The sequence below is a fragment of the Hylobates moloch genome, unplaced genomic scaffold, assembly GCF_009828535.3.
Source record: "Hylobates moloch isolate HMO894 unplaced genomic scaffold, HMol_V3 SCAFFOLD_7, whole genome shotgun sequence".
Lineage (NCBI taxonomy): Eukaryota > Metazoa > Chordata > Mammalia > Primates > Hylobatidae > Hylobates > Hylobates moloch.
In genome coordinates, this window is record NW_026652282.1 from 14,255,924 (window position 1) to 14,272,145 (window position 16,222).

At 46.6% G+C, this 16,222-nt stretch overlaps 1 protein-coding gene and 1 long non-coding RNA gene across 3 annotated transcripts in view; both read left to right on the plus strand.

The window, feature by feature from the left end:
- Nucleotides 1-16,222, plus strand: part of NHS (NHS actin remodeling regulator) — a 366,882-nt gene that overhangs the window by 157,659 nt on the left and 193,001 nt on the right. The window lies entirely within an intron of this gene.
- The window catches only part of LOC116811547 (uncharacterized), a 59,163-nt gene continuing 43,493 nt past the window's right edge, over nt 553-16,222 (plus strand). The window contains exon 1 of the long non-coding RNA XR_004370485.1: nt 553-876. This is a non-coding gene — a long non-coding RNA (uncharacterized LOC116811547). The remainder of the gene's footprint in view (nt 877-16,222) is intronic.

The window sequence follows — 16,222 nt, forward strand, 5'->3', positions numbered from 1 at the left end:
TCATGCTGAGTCTGTGGGTTGCACGACTATACCCACTGGTCTTATCTGCAAGTTGAGTTTGATCTTCCTGGCTGGAATCTGTGAGATGTTCCTTTATGTCTCCACATTCTTTTCTTCCCTTTCTGCTCCCAACCCCACCCCCAAATTAATTGGTGTCTGGTGACTTTCTCTACCGCTTCCTCTTGTTTTCTGTGGCTTTTGTCTAGGGCAGTGGGGGATGGTGAGTCTTCCCTCACCCCCAGGGGACATGTGGCAATGTCTGGAGACATTTTTGGTTGCCACAACTGGAGAAAAGGGGCTTCTGGTGAGGAGAAGCTAGGGATGCTGCCAAACCTCCTACAATGCACAGTGCAGCCCCCACAGCAGAGAATGATCCAGCCTCAAATGTCACCAGTGCCACCACAAGGAGCCCCTGATCTAGCAGGTTGCTTTCTGGTAGGGTTCTCCTGCTTCTGATATGGCTCCTCCCTCTCTCTTCTTCCTCAAGAGGACTGTTCTTGTGTCTAGTATTGGTTACATCACCCCTGCCCTTAAATAACTAAACTCACAGAAGGAGAAAATTTTTCCTTAAGGATGCTACTGACTCTGGAATCCTTGAGTTACATGTGAATAACTGGGTCGTGCATGTCAGCATTAAGAAATAATCACAGAACTCCTGATTCTGGGTTGCTCTGGGTGGCAGCTGTGCTGGGTTTACCAATGGAGGAACTTCATGGCTGCTCATCTTTGACTCTTTTTCTGAGGAACCAGATCTCTCTGGGAGTGCTGACTAACTCACCCCTTCTTCAAACACGCTGTGTGGCTTCAGGATATGGCTGCTGGCTTTAAAAAAGAAGGAAAAATAAATTAAGACACCCACACTTCAAGACAACCCCTGTGAGTATATGTTATACTGGGAATGCCCCATTTCTCAAATATTTATAAATATATGGTCTCTTGGAATGTTCCAGGTCTGTCATTTGGGAAGGTTAGACAGCCCTGGGCCACCATCCTTTTTCATAAGCACAGGACACTTTCACAAATACCAGATTGACAGCTGGGTGATGCCAAGGGAATGGTGATGTGTTGCCCTGTGTATATCTGGGATGTGTCAGACATCCCTCCCTTCCTTCCTTTTCTTTGTTTTCCCTCCCTCCCTCCCTCCTTCCCTTCCTTCTTTCCTTTCTTTTTTCTTCCTCCCTCCTTCCCTTCTTCCCCTCCTTTCTTTCCAAGCACATCAGTGAGAATGTAGCACAGCTTGATTTTCTGAAGTCCGTCAACTACTGTGTACTGCTTGTCAAGAAGGGTGCTATATAAGCTGAAATGCTGCTCTAAATTTCACATTATCCCTTCCTGCTGCTCATTGAGTTATTTAATTAGAAGCTGCCATATTTTCTAGGGAAAACACTTTGAACAGAAGGCCTGATTTCACTGAGAATGGATGCCTTTATTATGTGTCAAGGAGCTAAAAATTGCTAGTAAGATGTTAGTGTGTATATGTATATGAAATACAGAAAAGTGCACGTACATATATGAAGAGCAATCAAAAGAGAAATGCGAAGGGTTTGGAAAACGAAGAGGCGTCAGATCCAGTCGATGATTTGGTTCCTGCTCAGGAGTGTGTAAGCTTCAGTTGGCTCCAGTTTGGCTAACACTGCAATGCCTTTAGTGTCACTGAAGCCGACAAAGAAAGCTGACGCGTTGTTTTTCTAGGGGAAAAAGAAATGCTCTCCTTCCACATTCCCAGTGCAGACAATAGCAGAAAACAGAAATGAGACCGAACTGCCCAGCGTCCACACAGACTCCAGCTCAAAGTCTTTGAATTATGTATTCAATTCTTGCCACTTTGCACATTTTCCCTTAAAGAAAAGAAAAAAAAAATCAGTTCATAGTAGCTCTTAAAAAGCATGGAGGGGGCATTTAGGATTCCATTTATCCCAAGAGGCAGATTTTAAGTTTCATTCTTAGGAGGAGATTTCTTTCTTTCTTCTTCTTTTGGAGGCAGAGTCTCATCTGTCGCCAGAGTGCCATGGGCAGTCTCGGTGCAACTCATCCAGTTCACCCCTGCTCTGTTTCACCTCAGTACGTGGTGGGCTACAAGGCCCCCCACCCGCCGGAAATTTTTGTTTTTTTTATAGAGACGGATTTCCCGTGGGATCCGCCCGCCTCGGCCTCCCAAAGTGCTGGGATTACAAGCGTGAGCCACTGCGCCCGGCCTCTTAGGAGGAGATTTCATGTTTAGGGTATGACAGTGTGGAGTTCATAGGAAGGGATGTCAGCTAAAACCAACTGCATCCTGTCTTTTGAGTTTGTTTTCCCTTTGGTGTCCCCTGTTGACATGTGCCTTTCACTTCGCTTGGAGACTCTCTAGATGTGCAGGCTGCTTCACGTCCTTTAGGCTCTTCTGTGGCAGCCAAGGGGATTTCCTTTTTTCTTCCCTCTATTTCTGGGCCACAGAGAGGAAAGAACAAAGATGCTTTCCCTGCACTGACTCCAAGTTGAAGCTAATCAAACTCCCTTCTGAAAGGGCTTAATCATTTTAAAATAGCTCGAGAATAACTTGAAAGTGACTTTCAGTGAACATGTCCAGCGATCTCTGGATTTAAATCCCCTCCTCTCCTCTCCCTCTCCAGCCAGGTCACTGGATGGGAATGGCTTATTTCTATCTGCTCGCTAGGTTTTTCAGCCCTGCCGAGAGAGACGCCAGTGCTGGGCTTTAATGTGGAGGAAATTCAGTTAAGGAGCATGACATTTCTCAGGTTTCTGGAGAGATGGATGTTTTGGCTTATGTTGAGTGCTACCGACCCCATTTGTCACCAGCAAGCAGGTGGATAGTCCCTTAACCTCTCAGAATGGGGTGAAAGGATGATTTGGACCCTTGCTACTCAAAGTATGGCCCTTGGACTAGCAGTATTGTCTCCCCTGGGAGCTGGTTAGAGATGCAGAATCAGGGCTCCACTGCTGACCGACTGAATCTGAATTTGCTGTTTAACATGATCCCCAGGTGATTCAGACGCACATTAATGTTTCAGAAGTGCTGGTCCAGGGCAGTGGTTATCAAATTTGAGCATACATTGGAATTTGTTTCAACAATCCCATTAAAACACAGATTGCTCAGCCCTCCTTTCAGAGTTTTGAATCCATCAGGTTTGGGTCAGGGCCAGAAAATCTGCATTTCTTCCTTTCTTTTTTCTTTTTTTTTTTTTCAGACAAGGTCTCACACTGCCGCACAGGTTGGGGTACCGTGGCACAATCATAGCTCACTGCAGCCTCAAATTCCTAGGCTGGTCTTGAACTGCTGGGCTCAAGTGATTCTCCTGCCTCAACCTCCCAAATTCTGCCTGGAATTTCAGGCGGGAGCCACCCTGCCAGCCAAATCTGCATTTCAAACAGGTTCCCTGGTGATGCCCATGCTTCTGGTGAGGTGGAGGGGCACACATTGGGAATAGCTGCTCTCAAGGAACCCTGGCCCTTCTGGCAGCCTTTATTTCTCTCTCCATGGAAACCCTCACACCAGCCAGGCTACGCTTGCCCCCTGCCTCATGCTTTTAATTCCCTTCCCCTTCATCCCTTTGGAGGCCAGTACTTCCCCCTTATGAACCTCCCCCATTTCCTAGCTGTGAATCCAAACCCACACTTTCCTTTCCTGGCCACTCTGAGCTTTCCCATCCCCCTTCAGTGGCCCCCCCCCAGTTCTTCCCCTGGTGCCCCAGCCTTCCCAGTTAGATTGCAAGCTCGAAGTGGGCCTCCCCCTCCCTCACTATCCCCTAATCCATCACCAGGATCATTCATTTCACTGCCCAGTGTCTCTCAGATCCCTCTTCTGCCCTCTACCCTAACTACCACCCCTGTGGTCTAAGCCCCATCTTCTCCTGCAGCTGTCTTTGGAGGTCTCCTTGCAGCCTCTCTTGCATTTGTCCAGTCTCTTTTCTACTATCAAGTCCGAGTGACCTATTCAAAGTCTCCTGCACCATTACTCCCTCCCCCTCCTCTGCCACTGCTTCAGCTCTTTCTGTGACATCATTGTTCATAGCCTACAATCCCGAGCATGGCCCTGAAGGCCCCTAGGGTGGGCCCTGGCTATGCTTCTGTCTTTCTCTCTGCTGCCCTCCCCTGGCTTTGTGCTACAGCCATACTGGCGTATTTTCAGGCCCCCACAGGGCCTTTGCACAAGCTGAGGTGCTTTCTCCAGCCCCACCTCACCTGCTTAGTGCCTCAGCATCCTGCCAATGGCCCCTCAAGCTTCCCCAGGGAGGCTTCCTCTGACCTTCCCCAGCAGTGAGATTCCTTTCTTGTTGACCCTCCTTCTTATCCTCATAGTGCTTTTTGCCCTATGCAGTTATATATCCAAAGTGTGACAATTGGATTAATACATTAATGCATGTCTCTCCTGCTAGACTATAAGTTCCATGGAGTGAGGACCCATTCGTTTGTGGTGATTCTTGTCTCCCCAGGGGCTGGTATCTAGAATGCACCCAACAAACATTTGTTGGTGAGGCCAGCGGGATCCTTTGCAACTCCATGCAGTGGTTCACACCCCACATAGACTGTCCACTCCATATAGGGGGTATGTAGGAGCATGGGTCTCCTAAAATATGATACTGGAAAATGAAAACTTTTAAAAATTGTTTTAAATATATAAGAATTCAGCTCTGAATGTCTAGATAATTGGTAGCATGAATTGGCCCTCGAGGTCAGGAAGACTTCTTTGCTCTGGTTTTAATTAGTGCAAAGCGGAAGCCATTTCTATGTAAATGAATCAATCCATCGAGGCACACTTCTTCAGCCCTGATTATATGCCAGGCACTGGATCGGAGCCCCAGGAAACAAAGATGAATGATATAGTCCCTGCCCTTGAAAGGAGGAAAAGCAGATGGCTGATCCCTGGAGACCTTCCTAGCAGTAAAGAATTCAGTAACAGTATGGACGATGGCAGCAGAAGTGTGCCTGGAGTTTAGCATCAACCTCAGTGCTCCCCTCACTGTGCATTTGAAGGCTTCCTCCTTGACAAAGACAAGAGCAAATTCAGAGAGCCTGAGACGTCCCCATGAGATATGGTCTATAGAATGTCTCCCAGGAAGGGATGAGATCTTGATCCTTCAGTGAAAATGCCAACATTATTGGAAGAAAGCCTAGACCAAGGAAGGGGCTAGGGCTGGGGTTCTGGAGCAAACTAACTGCTAACCTGGGATCAAACCCTGACCCAGCCACTTACTGCTGGGCAACTTGGGCCCTTTTCTTAACTTATCTGAGCCTTAGTTTCTCATCTATGAAACGGGTATAATAGCTTCTACCAGTGGAGCCATGGGGAGGAATAAATAAAATCCGGAGTGTGAGGCATTCAGCACAATGCCTGTAGTATAGACATGCTGAATCTATTGTTATGATGAGTATTAGCTCTGCAGAGCAGGGCCTACCAAAGACCTACGTGGATTTTTCTATAATGAACAACAACCATCACCAGAAAAGGCCAGTAAGTTGCTGTGTGGGGGCAGCAAAGACATGGGAGAGGGCCAAAGCTCTTAGAGAAGTGAAAGTCATTGGCATGGCTCTATATGGAATTGTCTCCAGTGTGTGAGTCTATGTGCTTAAGTCCTTTACAGATTTTTCGGCAACCTTTTTTTGTAAGGCTGCTCGTTGATTTTTATTTTTTTGAGTGAGACAGGGTTTTGCTCTGTCACCCGGGCTGGAGTGCAATGACACGATCATGGCTCACTGTAGCCTCGACCTCCCAGGCTCAAGTGATCCTCCTGCCTCAGCCTCCCAAGTAGCTGGGACTACAGGCATGCACCACCACACCTGGCTAATTTTTGTATTTTTTATAGAGACAGGGTCTCTGTATGTTACCCAGACTGGTCTTGAACTCCGGAGCTCAAGCAGTCCACCTGCCTCAGCTTCCCAAAGTGCTGGGATTACAGGTGTGAGCCACTGCACCTGGCCTTGTTGACTTTTAAAATTATGACTTTTAAAGCAATCAGGGAATAATCATTTTCAAGTACTGAGCACAAAGTGCTGACTCCCGCTAGGAAGATGGACAGGGCTGGGGTAATAGGCATGGCCTTGGGTCTTGGAGAACTGAGTTTGCTTCCTGACACAGCCCTTTGGGTCCCACGACCTTGGGCAGACCCCACAGCTTCTCTAAGTCTTGCTTTCATGGCCTGCACTATGAGGTTAATAGTAATGGCTATTCTGAGGGCTGTTTTGAAGATTACAGGACATAAATACAGAAATGTCTAACACTATGTCCAATAAATTGTTGTTTCTCTTCTCTTGCCATTAATATGCACTTTTCTTGAGCAAAAGTCTTGTCAGCACTTAACAGAATTAATTACAAAACCTAATTAAGGGGGTCTATAAGTGTGATATTTTACTGTTTTCTCCCTTTTGATGATGAGTTCTGTCACCTACTGAGAGGAAGAAAGCCCTCTTCAGACTGTTGCCTGAAAGGTCGTTGTGTGTGTGTGCGCATGCACACGTGTGTCTACTCTCACATTAACACACTTTGCCCAGGATGCATTCATGATGCCCTGGCAGCCAGTGGGTCTTTGGAAGGAATTCATAGGATTGAGACCATGAGTTGATTTCATGAGCAGAAAATTGTATATTTTGACGAGAGAACATTAGAGAATGCCTCCTGAAGAAGGTCACAAGGAGGCCAGTGTGGTTAGCGATGCCTGGAACATTGACTTTTGGGAAGTAATGCCGTGTTTTTCTTCCCCCAGGCCCATAGTTACCTTTGCTTAGCCAGCACACGCCCTCATGTTGGAGACCTCGGTGGCTCTTGGTGGATTTTTGTGTTGCTGTAGCTTTCCTGTTTTGAAAGTTAGGGACAAGAGCTCAGAAAGCAGCAACGTCTTCAAAGAGAGACATTAAAAGTATAGTTATGACTCTGATGACTCTAGTGGCCCCATAAATGGCAACTCCCCAGGGTCTATGGCTTCATGAGAGACCCTTGGCCAAATCCACTGTGGGGTTCCAAAATTGAATTGTATGGACTCTTCCAAACATAAAGGCAAGTTTATAAAAAATCATTTCCAACAATTTCCACAGGCCCTGGTGGTTTGATTCAGGAACTGAATAAGTGCCCAGATTCATGTTCAATGTTTGTCCTTGCTTTTCTAGCAGATGCTATTGGTGCCCACCCACAAGTTCTTGGCATCTGGTGTCCCAGTGCACACCTGGAGAGTGTCCTACTCCAAGTGTCTGCAGTTCTCTGCCTGAGGGCTTTGTGTCAGCCTTCGAGCAGGGCAGGCCCAGAGTGCCTGGGGATTAATGTTCCTGAACAGCCTTCAGTCAATGAAAGATGAGAGCTGGAGAATCAATACCCTAGCTTCCTCACTTCTCAGGTGGGCCAGCTCTGAGCTGTGTACTACAGTGACTCCCAGAGTCTCCAAACAAGATTGAGCCTCAGTTGCCTGTGGCAGAAACCTGTTTCATAACCTACCTTTATGGCTTCCTTCCCTTCCCCGTCTCACCCCCTCTCCCACTATGTTTCCTGAAAGCATCTCCCAAATATATCCCACCGTTTCCTCTGACCTTGGGCATTTCTTGAGATTTTGTCCCTCCTCTATAAAATGATGGTCACATGTTGCTTACGCCGGGGTGTGATAGGTGGATCAGGTGGAACAATGATTTGTTGCATGGGATGAACTGAGCATTCCAGGTCATCTAGAATCTCTGTGCCTACTAGAAGCAGTAAGGGAGGCCCTCTCCTAGCCACAACCAAAAGCACCCCCGACACTGCCATATACCTGTAGGGGGCAGCACCGTCCCTAGTCAACCACTGCTAACAGATATTTCTCATCTGCTCTAGTTTTGACATTCTAAGGTGAGTTGATTGATCAAGAACCTCAGACTGGGATAGCGCCCACCATGGTATATTTCAGTCTGGGGAGTGGTGAGGAATGGCTGAATGGTAACTTTTTCTTTTACAGACAGGTCTTGCTCTGTCACCCAAGCTGAAATGCAGCAGTGTGATCACAGCTCACTGCAGCCTTGGACTCCTGGGCTCAAACAATCATTTTGCCTCAGCCCCCCCAGTAGGTGGGACCACAGGTGCCCACCACCACGCCTAGCTATTTTTTAAAAAGCTTTTTGTAGATATGGGATCTTGCTACATTGCCCAGGCTGTTCTTGAACTCCTGGATTCAAGTGATCCTCCCATCTTGGCTTCCCAAAGTGCTGGGATTACAGGTGTGCACCACTGCACCCAGCTGGTAACTCTTGAATAGATTCTGTATTGTCAGAAATAACCACTGACTTGCCTCCTTCCTGAAATGTTGAAGAAGGAAACATTTAACTCATTCCCTCTGCTTCCCTAAACTCCTTGGCCAAGTTCCCCCTTCATTCACTTGACAGGTCTTCCCTGTGTCTGTAGCTGGTGATGAACTTTAAAAACTTGCAATCGGGCCGGGCGCGGTGGATCACGCCTGTAATCCCAGCACTTTGGGAGGCCGAGGCAGGCAGATCACGAGGTCAGGAGATCGAGACCATCCTGGCTAACACAGTGAAACCCCATCTTTGCTAAAAATGCAAAAAAATAGCCGGGCGTGGTGGCGGGCGCCTGTAGTCCCAGCTACTTGGGAGGCTGAGGCAGGAGGATGGCGTGAACCCGGGAGGTGGAGCTTGCAGTGAGCCGAGATCGCGCCACTGCACTCCAGCCTGGGCAACAGAGCGAGACCCTGTCTCAAAAACAAAATAAAACAAAAAACAAACAAACAAACAAACAAACAAAAACAAAACAAAAACTTGCATTCGGACCTACGTGTGCTCCAAAAGCACTGGCTCTTTCTTAGAGCCAGCTCATCCCTGGGCAATAACATCTCCAGCTGTCTCTACCTAGTCAGAAATCCATGTGTAGATTATAGAGGGAAGGAAAAAGTACTGGAAGGTTTGCTCCATCTGAGTCAGAGTCAGATTTGTGATTTATTGATTTATTCCTGAACCATTTGTTGTTCTGCTAGTGGGGTGGTTTGGGATCGTCACCATTTTCCTTTCTGTTTCTTACAGAAAAGTTAGAGGAACCCAATAAATTGCTTCTTTTTCTTTAAGAAAATCTTAAAGTATATTCCTGTGTGGGCAAGATAGGTCTGACTTATGCCACACACCTAGCCACTGTCTGACACGTAGGAAACCTTCCATAAATGTGTACTGTGTTGACTGATCAACAAGTTGTTCTTGTTCATTGCATGAAACCTTTGAGAATGTTTCTTTGCAAAGCCTCTTTTTTCCACTCTAAGAAGGTATTTGAAGACCATGCTACCAGGATTTTATGGTGTATGGTGGGTTGAATTTTTCCAGGAAGGAAACTTTTGGGGAATTCTAATCTTGATTTTCCATAAAGTGATTGAACTGTGGAGATAAATTGAAATATGAGTCATGAAATGTGTTGAAATAGCAGCAAAGACTTGCCAGATGGAAAGCAAAGCAAAGACTCTTGTCATGTCCAAGCAAGACAAAGACCAACTTACAAAAAAAGGGTAAGTGGGGCATCTTCCTTCCATCTCTCCCATCTCAGGCACATATACGGCATCAAACTTGAAGTGAAGTTTCTGGTAGATGTTTTGCCTGTTCTGTTAGGTTTTGGAATCAGCAAAACTGACCAGCTAAGTTCGATCAAAGCACCATTAGGAGATGAGAGCTTTATCTTTAAATGTGATCCAAGCATAATGAACAATGAAATTCCTGTGATTCAAGGTTTAAACTGGGGCAAATCTATACCTAGAAGAAGACAGAATCTCTTTGGATGAGGAGGAGAAAGCAAAATGAATTGGAAGTAAATCATGTAGCTGAAAAATTTCCGGTAATATGCTTCCTAGCCTGCCCCAGGCAGAGATAAGGACAGTGTCCTGCCTGGTGCTACCCTGAGCTAACTTCTCAAAAATCAGACACTTTGGAGGTGAATTTCTGTAAAAGGACAAAGTTGAACTTCAAAGTAGAAAAGTATCAGGTCCCCCCAAAAGGGAGGTGGCCTGTTGGCTCAGCAGAGTGGCTAAGTCAAGTAGGATATGTGGCGTCTGGCCTAGCAGTGACAGGAGACTATGTTGCTTTAGGGGGTTAGACAAAGGTCAGCAAAGCCAAAGGGTTTAAAAGAGGCGGGCGTGGGGACTGTCCTGCTCAGCTTCCTGACCCGCCAGGCTGATGTCAGAGGGTTTATTCAGATTTGAGGGCTTTTGTTTGGGGGGATTGGAGTGATTCCTAAGAGACAATGCCCGATTGGAGGCTGGGGGCACGCGACGCCTGAATTGAATTTGGGCAGTTGCTGAGCAGATGGGGATCAGAGGGGAAAACAAAAGGGAAGCTGTTCCCAGCACATCCACAGGAAGGGAGAATTGCAGAGCCAGCCGCGGGCAGGAGGGCTTCCTGCTCAGCCTGGCTGTGGAGGCCTCCAGTGCCCCCATCTTGCGGAAGGCCAAGCATTCCCAGGGCTAGTGGGACTTTGGCCCTTTCGCAGAGAGGAGAGAGGGTGGAAGTGGAGGCAGGTCAGGAGCATGAACTTCTTGAGTTCAGATTTCAGGTTTGTGCATTTCCTCATCTGCAGGCTGGCAAGGTTCCTGGACTCATATAGTCTCACACCCTCATTTTCAGGTGCAGGAGCTGAGACCTGTAAAAGTGAACCTCCTTTCCTGGACTCTGTCAGTGTCTTAGGTTGGCTTCCTCTAAAAGCAGACATGACATGAGGAATGGAGCAAATGCTCTTTGCTTAGGGGAGTCCTGGAAGCAGTGGTTAGGGCCTGGAGAGGTAACACAGGGACGAGAAGGAAGCTGACATAGGTGCATTAAAAAGTAGGCTCCCGGCATGGGCAATTGGGGCTCTGTCCTGCTGGGGACCTCTGGGAAACTAAGCAGAACACACTTCAGAGTTTCCTGCCTGGGGGGTGAGGAAGCTGGGGTGTTCTTCATAATTCCTGCCGTTTGCTGATTGCTCCCAGAGATGTTGAGTCCCTGGCACTTCTGTGCTCCAGTGACCAGAGAAAGCCCTCAGGGAGAGGGTCATAGGTGTATGGAGCAGGAAGCCATGAACACGTGCAAAGTGGGAAGGGGCTTCACCAGATAGATTTCTGGTCATGCACTTATCAATTTCCTTATCTTGTGGGGAAGCCAACCTTTCTGAGGCCAGGAAAGCATTTCTCTGGGTGCTCAATATTGCACAGACAGATCAAAAATGCTTTTCTTTGCTCTTAAGTGGGGCATGCACTTCTCTTCTTCCTGGGAGCGCGTTAGATGTCCAGGTTGGATGTACAGTGACTCTCCCTCTCTCCTGCTTCCCTGTCTAGCCACTGCCCTTGTCTTTCTGCCTCCCTTTCAGCCAGGCTTTTTGGCTTTCCATTTTATTTCCAGTAAAAGCCAGAGTCCCAAGCACCTACAGGAGTCTACAGGATGGGCACATGCCCTCTACCCATATGCCTCTCTGATGACGCCTCTACAATTTTTCCTCTTTCTCACTGCATCCCCACTGCACTGCCCCCTTGTTGCTTCTCAAGCCTACCATGTACGCAGGGTCTTCCTTCAAGGCCTTTGCCCTTGCTGTTCCCTCTGCCTGGAATGCTTTCCCCTGAAAGCATGGCTCTGGCTCTTTCCTCTTTAGGAGAGAGTCATATCTTGCCTTATTGGTTAGTGAGGCCCTTCCCAACCACCCCATTTAAAACATCACATAACCACTCCCTTTCTCTGTCCTCCTTCCCTGCTTGATGGTTCTCCACAGTCCTTAATGCTCTGCAACATAGCATATAATTGGTTTATTTAACTTTACACCATGTATCGGCTTCTCTGCTTGACCTCTCTTGAATATAAGCTTCATGGGGTCAGAGACCTGTGTCTGGTTCACTGCTGTATCTCCAGTGCCTAGAATTGTGCCTGGCACATAGTAGATGCTAAACAAAATTATTGAATGAATGATCAGTGGCAATTAGACAATGTTTTCTCTTTTTCCTCCTTTCTCTAGCTCTCAGCACATGTCTGGGACCTTTCTGCCCTAAAATTGAAGCATTCCCAGGGAAGTTTCTCCTTGTGCAGTAGACAGAACAGAGGCTTTGGACCCTAGCAGACCTTGGTTGGAACCCCTAGGTTCAAAACCCAGCTCCTCCAAAATTCTAAACGTTACCAGCTCACCAATATCCAGCTCTCCCCTCCTTTGGGCACATGGAATCTTATACTCCTCAGTGCTCTTTAATGGGGCAGGGTCACATGACTAGTTCTGGCCAGTGGACTTTCAGTATAGAAGAGCAGGTGTGAGGTTTCTGTTTGCTCTTGTCACCTGCCTCAGCAAACCCTGAAGCCACATGTGGAGATGGTGGAGCCTTTGTCAGCCTGGATCCCTGAGTAATCATGTGGAACAGAGGCTTCTACTATCCTGCTTTGGACATGTGATGTGAACAAAAAGCAAACCTTTAATTTTGGGGTTATTTGTTACTACAGCATAACCTAGCCTATTCTAACCAATAGAATTAAGTACTAGTGGTGTTGCTGTGGGAAAGTCATTTCACTCTGAGCCCACACTTTCTCATTCATTAATAATCTTTGTACCATAGGGCAGATGTTCAACGTGGTGTGTTGAACACACTCATACTTTAACTTATGACTTCCACAGTAACCCCAGGGAGTTGTTGCTGAGGACTCCATCTCTCTTACAGATGCAATATCTCAGCCAGGTAGACATAGCATGATGCCTTTACAGTCAGAAAAGGAAGCAAATTCTGTGACATGGGACTAATCGGGGGGTTTCTTGGTGCATTTGGGCCTTGGCCTGGGTTCTTTAGAATGGCAAATTTTGCCACCAGGAAAAGGCAGAAGAGATTGTGAGTGATAAAAGCTAAAGGAGTCTGGGCCAGAAGAGCTACATATGAGTTCTGTGTCTATGCAGCATGTGACTTTGTTATTTAAGAAAGTAGAATGTCAGGTTGAGGGAGAGAAAAACAGATCAGGCCAAAACTACTAGGCATCTGATTTGGGTGGTGGAGAGACGGCGGGCAGAAGAGAACAGAAATGATGAAATCTGGGTCCTAGTTCTTGATAAACTGTCAACCCTCTGAAGAACTTTGGAAAATTAATTTCACTTATCTGAACTCTGGTTAGGGCAAAACACAAGTCATTTCCCAAGAGTCTTTAAATAATGAGCATCATCACAATTGTAAGGGCTCACACTTACTGAATGTTTATTGTGTGGGCTGGGCACGGTGGCTCATGCCTGTAATCCCTGCACTTTGGGAGGCCAAGACGGGTGGATCACTTGAGCCTAGGAGTTCAAGACCAGCCTGGGCAACATGGCGAGACCCCATCTCTACAAAAAATTAGCTGGGCATGATGATGTGTGCCTGTAGTCTCAGCTACTTGGGAGGCTGAGGCGGGAGGATTGCTTGAATCTGAGAGGCAGAGGTTTCGGTGAGCCAAGATTGCACCAATGTACTCCAACCTGGGTGATGGAGTCAGACCCTGTCTAAAAAAATAAATTAAAAAAAAAATGTTTATTATGTACTCCTTGCCTTGCCTTTAGTGGATTACTTGAATCAACTCATGTGACTTTCTCCACAATGCTATGTGATAGACACTGCCATTGTCCTCATTTCACAGATGAGGAAATCAAGGCACAAAGAGGTTAAGAGACTTGCCTGGAGTTAAGTAGCAGAGTTGAGATTCAAACTCAGATAGTCTGACTTCAGAGCCAGGTTTGAATGTGACTGGTTCCTGCACAAGGCTTTTCTATGAGATGCGTAAAATGCTTTAGTGGACAGATCTTTCCATTTTTCCCCCTGGAGGGGTTTTAATTGGTATTTGTCTTCCCTCTTCCTCACAGGGTGATTGCAAAGGTGAACAGCTTAGCAACATACTGGGAGTGGGAGTAGTGATACAGCCCACTCTGCAATGCAGGGTGTGTGATTAAACCTGTAAATTAAATGTTGATAATGATAATGATTTTTACTTTACAGATAATATTTATCACGTATTAATAAAATATGGAGTAAGATGCACGTAAGTAAAGAATGTAGTTACTCTGTCCAGACCCTCTGGAATTTTTTAAGGGTCTTTCCCCTACTTCAGCTTTGATGGGCTTTCAGCGGCCAGCCCTGCAGCTCCTCTTCCCAGAATTGTCTTTGGACTATTGGACCTGCATTGACCCCAGGATGAAAGAGCCCAGTGCATCTGAGTTTGCAAACACACACACACACACACACACACACACACACACACACACACACACACTTTAGCCAAAGACCGATGGGTACAAGAGCCCAGCTGCCTTACCTCAAATTGAGACAACTTTGAGGGTGTAACTCACACTCTAGAGTTCCCTGTGCGACCTCAGTGGAACTTTGCCGGAGACCTTCGCCTTGCTTAGCTCTTGCCCTTCTCTCTTGGGAGCATCTCTTATCCAATAGCTTGTAATCCTAATTTCCTTGGGAAAAAATGAGAAGAGAAAACATTGAAAAACAAACCAGTAGGGACATCTAAAGCTTCAAAAGAGGCGTGGCAAGGAGGGCTTGATCTTCTTGGTTTGACAAGTCATTGTTTGCTGATTGCTTGACATCCATTACAGAGCCAGGCCTGCCACCAGCCATCTCTGCCCCACCTCCCTGCCAACATCGTCCTGCAAGACGGCCAGGGCCTTTTGAAGCAGCCTGTGGAGAGCCTGCCAGGGTTCTGTGTACTTGCATGCCTGCTCCCCAGTTGCAGAGGAGCAGTTTTTACGTTTCTGCCACTCGCCTGACCTGCTGCGGCAAAGCAGCCCACTGGGGAAACTTGGCATCACTGCCTGGCACTGGTGCTCATTCCTTCCTGGCATTGGCCCATGCCAGCAGGAACAAGGACAGTGCCAAGCATGCCACCATGGTTGTGCCAACCAGTTCCACTGCAGCAGCGGCCTGCGGATGCTTGAGCCTGCCCGGCTGTCATTACAACTAATGCCAAAGACACTGAAGGGGGTTGGCCATTTCCTTGCAATTTTCTTTCTCCAAGCAATTGTGGCTTGCTGGGTCAGCTTCAGAAGCATTTATTATTCACATGCCTGAATCCAGAGAAGGTAAAGCTTCTACAAAGTGACACAAAGGGAACTTTTCCTTGTGGAAGTCCTGAATCCAGAGAGAGAGAGAGAGAAATGGGGGAGAAACAGACCACAGAGACAGAGAAAGTTGAGATGCGTAGTACTCAGACCTGGGTTCAAGCTCAAGATCCATGACTTCTAGGCTGGATAACCTTGGGCAAGTTATATGATCATTCTAAGCCCCAGTTGTCTTGTCTACAAAATTGGTAGAATAATTATATCCAGCTTGTAGGATTTTTATGAGGAGTAAAGGAGATATAAGTAATAACACAGTATATAACACATAGTATTTATTCAATTAATGTTAGCTGTTACGATTACTTGTATATTATTAATAATGTCCTCATACGTGTTTTATCCTCTGGGGGAGGTGGTATAAACCAGTGCTTCTCAAACTTTAGTACATAATAATCATCAGGAGAGTTGGTCGAAATGCAGATTTCTGAGCCCTGCCCCCAGAGATTCTGATTCTACAGGTCTGTATTTCTAACAAATTCCCTGGTGATACTGGTGATGTTGGTCCACGGGTCACACTTTGAGCGGCAGCATTGGTATAAGCCACAGGGCAGCATTATCCTTATCTGCAACAGATATTCTGATGCATTTGAGGGATGGATGCAATGCATTTCGTCTTAGTTCTTGCTTTACCTGCCTGCAACTCCTATTCCATTTGGCTGCAGAATGAGTGCTTAACATTGTCCTAAGCGTTGATAAGATGAGAAGGTAGAAGCTAATGCCTAGAAAAACTAGCGTAACTAGGAAATGCTTAGAGCTTGAAGGTTGATCCCATTGCTGAACCTGACGCTACTTAGAAGTCAGAACATATTCCAGTCACAGATAAGTGTGGGTTCCTCTTCCCAGGGAAGGCAGATGGAGCTGATGGAAGGAAAACATGCTCATTGTCTGCTTCTCTTGTACAGAGCTCATGCAGGGGGAAAAATAAGGGTGCTTCAGAAATACTCTGTAGGCAGTTCTTGTTTTTTTTTTTGTTTTTTTTTTTGTAGTTATGAGACATGAAATCAAAGACTGTTACTATCAAAATAAGAGGCTAGATGGCTCTCCATGTCCTGTCAATTTCCCCTAACATCTTCCTGTGTTAGTGCTTTTCCATGCCCCCTCCTCTTTTTCCTTTTGATACCAGGAGCTACTTCACTCAAAAGTGCCTGGATTCTAGGAGTACCTTGGTTTGGGGCCCTTCAAGGCCAA